Raw genomic sequence first — 4,532 nt, 5'->3', positions numbered from 1 at the left:
ATATGAGTTCTTTGTATATTTTGGATATTAGGCCCTTATCGGAGGCATTGCTTGCAAATATATTTTCCCATTCAGATTGTTGTCTCTTTACCTTGTTGACAGTTTCTTTTGCTGAGCAGAAGCTTTTTAGTTTGATGTAGTCCCATTCATTTATTTTTGCTTTTACTTCCCTTGCCTTCGAGGTCAAATTCATAAAATCCTCTTTAAGACCAAGATCCTTGAGTTTCGTTCCTATGTTTTCTTCCATGTATTTTATTATTTCAGGTCTTATATTCAGGTCCTTAATCCATTTTGAGTTAAATTTGGTGTGTGGTGATAGACAACAGTCTAGTTTCATTCTTTTGCAAATGGCCTTCCAGTTTTCCCAACATCATTTATTGAAGAGGATTTCTTTTCTCCATTGTATGTTTTTGGCTTGTTTATTGAAAATTATTTGCCCATGTAAATACGGGTTTCCTTCTGGACTCTCAATTCTGTTCCACTGGTCTGTGGGTCTGTTTTGCCAACAATATCATGCCATTTTGATTACTGTTGCTTTGTAGTATAATTTGAAGTCGGGCAGTGTGATGCCTCCAGCCTTGTTCTATGTTCTCAGAATGGCTTTGGCAATTTGGGGTCTTTTATGCTTCCATACAAATCTGATGATTTTTTGTTGTATTTCTTTAAAAAATGTCAATGGGATTTTGATGGTGATTGCATTAAATCTGTATAATGCTTAGGTAATGTGGTCATTTTAACTACGTTGATTCTTCAGTCCAAGAACACAGCATATCTTTCCATTTCTTTGTATCCTCTTTGATTTCTTTTAATAGGGTCTTGTAGTTTTTATTATATAGGTTCTTCACATATTTCATTAAATTTATTCCTAGGTATTCTATTCTTTTTGTTGCAATTGCAAAAGGAATTATTTTTTCCACTTCTTTTTCTGACGCTTCATTATTAGAGTATAGGAATGCTATGGATTTTTGAACGTTGATTTTATATCCAGAAACTTTACTGTATTTGCTTATTGTTTCTAGTAGTGTTCTTGTGGAGTCTTTAGGGTTTTCAATGTAGAGAATCATGTCATCTGCAAATAGTGACAGTTTGACTTCTTCATTTCCTATTTGGATGTCTTTTACATCTTTCTCTTGCCTGACTGCACTTGCTAGGACCTCCAACATTATATTGAATACCAGTGGTGATAGTGGACAATCTTGCCTTGTTCCTGATCGTAGAGGGAAGGTTTTGGGTTTTTCACCCTTAAGTATAATGTTGGGTAAGGGTTTGTCATAGATGGCCTTTATAAGTTAAGGAACTTTTCTTCTATACCGGCATATTAAAATTTAAAGAGTTTATTTGAACGAAAATCTATTCAAATCAGGCAGCACTAAAATGAAGTAGTTAGAAACGTTCCACTGGGGAAAAACTTTTACAGAGAAAAGGCAGAAACAAAGTAAGGAAACTATTGATTGACTATAACTTAAAGCCTGATTAGCTATTTGTGATTAGTTGTCCTTTGTTTTCAACCTCACAACCTTGAGGTACTTACGTGTTTAGATTTTGTTTGCTTAAGTAGGCTGCCATGGCATTAGAGCTACCTCAGCCTAATGGCTTTTTTGTTTACTTAACAAACCTGTTAAATAAAACAGAAAACCACAGATGTACACGTATAGAAATTTTGATGCAGAACAGGGTATCTAGGTAGTTTCCAAGTACCACCCTGCAAAATACTTATTAAGCCTGGTATATCCTGCTTAAGTCAAAGGATCAAAATAAATGTCAGTAAGGGGACAACAAAAATTATAGGATACAATCATTTCCAAAAATGATGACCTTAATCTAATCATGAGAAAACATCAGACAAACCCAGTTAAAGGATATTGTACAAAATAACTGGACTGTTATCTTTGAAAGTGTCAAGGTTGTGAAAGCTGCTGGAAGACTAAGGAACTGTTCCAGATAGAAGGAGACTAAAGAAACGTGACAATTAAATGCTCCATACAACCTTGATACTGTTGCTATAAAATTCATCTATTGGGTCAACTGAATAAAATCGAATGGGTCTGAAGATTAGGTGGTGGTCATGTATCAGGGTTAATTTGCTGATTTTGATTGTTGTTCTATAAGGTTATATAGGAGAATGTTCTTGTTTATTCAAAATACATATTGAAATAGTGGAAGATAATGGGACATCACATCAGATAAGCAATTACTCTCAAATGGTTCAGGAAAAAAAAGTTATTTGTATGGTGAAAATTTGTAAGATAAAAAACATTTTTAAAAACATAAATGTTATCAGAATGATTGGCATTTCAGAAGCCTCATAAAGATTTTTCCTTTTTTTCCCCATAAAAGGAACTACCATATCCTATTGTGCTAAGAGCAAACTTTAAATAGTGACATGAGTGGGTTGATTTAAATTATCAGAAGATGCAAGGGCTTTAAATCAGATTGCATTTTTCTCCTCTACTGCAAATCCATAAGGAAAGTTACCAAACTTATTAACCTCATGCTCTATGAAGTGAATTATCCAAACCTACCTGAAAATCAATCATAGTCAAATGAAAGAAGAAACATGATGGAAAATTATATTTTTAACCTTTTAAGACTACCTTTTTTCCTTAATAAGAATCTTCCATTGACTGGAAAAAAATTACTAAAATGTTTTCTTTTTTTCAGAGCTATCATATGACTTTACTGTATTGGGAAATTGATGACAAGGAATAAATATCTATTACATAAATATTTTCATTAAAAATGTACATACAGCACTTAGCCATTTAAAAAGAAACCGATAACAGATATTTGTGTGTATAGCAGATTTTTAATGTCCAACTGCCATATGTTCTGTACATAGGTTCTTTTTTCTTTCAGATTTCTAAACAGAGTAGAAGCCACGAGAGAGAATATCTGAAGCAATTCATTAAAATCTTGGCAACCAGGCCCCCAGCTCCTGCTGTCCCTGAAAGCTGCCTTTACTGAAGCTGACAGTTCCTCCAGCAATTCCCTCCACAGAAGACGTATTGTCACTGCCTCTGGAGGGGCAATTCCTGGAGGAACCGCTTCAGCCAATCTAGGGGCTTGAATAAACAAAAACTATGCAAATAAATTACCATCTCGAAAGCACAGGTCTGGTGTGCTCTTTTGAATGCAGATAGGAAACACATTCGATTAAAATATTTTGTTGTATGATGTAACATTCTAATTCAGTAGATTCTGGTATAATTCTGGTGAGTGTCAATTGTGGGAGGAAGGGAAATGTCCTTCAGCTGTTTTATCAGGGGAATTTCTTTTCTTGAACAAAATTTTACATTGAAAATGTGTTGTAGGTGATCTAAAATGAAAGATGTTCCTCCTCGCTAAAAATATTCCGTTTCCTGCCTTTTCCACCTGTTTTTGATTCTGAATTTTTTTCAGCTGCTCTCTCTTCCACTTGGCTTCGGTAATTAGGGCTGGGAATTTCCTGATTCCAGTGCTCCATGGTAGCCTCCCTCCTCCCGCTAGTTTCCTCCCAGTGGCCCTATCTCTTTGGTGTCTTTGTTCTCACACAAAACAGTCCCTGCAAGCATTGATCAAGGTTCTATGAATACACACTGACTCATTAGCTACTTTAAGATCTTCTTCACTAAGTAGCTTCTTTTTAAAGTTCAGTGGCGGTTTATTTTTCATTTATCTTACCATGAATCACAATATACAAAGGGAACATGATTTGACCTGAGGTATAAAAATAAATCCATATCATAGAAAATCTTTTTGAAAAAGATTTTACTGTGCCCCTCCCCCAAAGAAAAGCGAGCCTCTTAACCTTTCTCTGTCTGCATTCTTATAGATGACTTCAGAGAAATAGAAACAAGCGCATTCAAAAGAGGACTCAAGAGCAGTTATAAAATAGTCATGGGGATGTAAAGTACAACATAGGGAATATAGTCAATAATATTGTAACAACTACATATACTGTTAGGTGGTACTCGACTTATTAGGGAGATGACTATGAAAAATATAAATATCTAATCACTATGCTGTACACCTAAAACTAACATAAAATTGAATGTCAACTGTAATTTTAAAATGTTTTAAATTAAAAACAAACAAAAAAGGAGGATCCAAGCAGTTAATCATCAAAATGGTTATGCATAGTCCTCTTAAAACCATTTATTTTCTGGAAATAATTTCTGGAAGCATTGATATTTGTAGGAGATTTTTAAAAACTTTATTGAGGGTTCCATTCATGTTTCCCTTCATGTTCATTTAATATTTTTGAAATATTTAAACCTTCTTTAGTATTGAAAATCCAAACTTTTTCCAAATTTCGTGCTTAATTCCCCCATCACAGAATTTTTCTTTAAAAAGATGATCCGTATCTATGTCATTTTAGTCAAGACTGGTCTCTGGATCTGCTGAAAGAGAAACTACGAAGACAGCGGGAAAGAGATCTCTCTCTCCATCCTCTGTGGAATCAGAATACCATCAGAATACTTAGTAGTGATGGCAGCCTGCCGTTAATACTGGCACCCTTTTCCCTTCAGGGCCTTCAGCTTTCCAAATGTCCA

This window comes from Pteropus medius, unplaced genomic scaffold (assembly GCF_902729225.1).
Source record: "Pteropus medius unplaced genomic scaffold, Ma_sr-lr_union100, whole genome shotgun sequence".
NCBI lineage: Eukaryota > Metazoa > Chordata > Mammalia > Chiroptera > Pteropodidae > Pteropus > Pteropus medius.
This window is presented reverse-complemented; position numbering follows the sequence as displayed.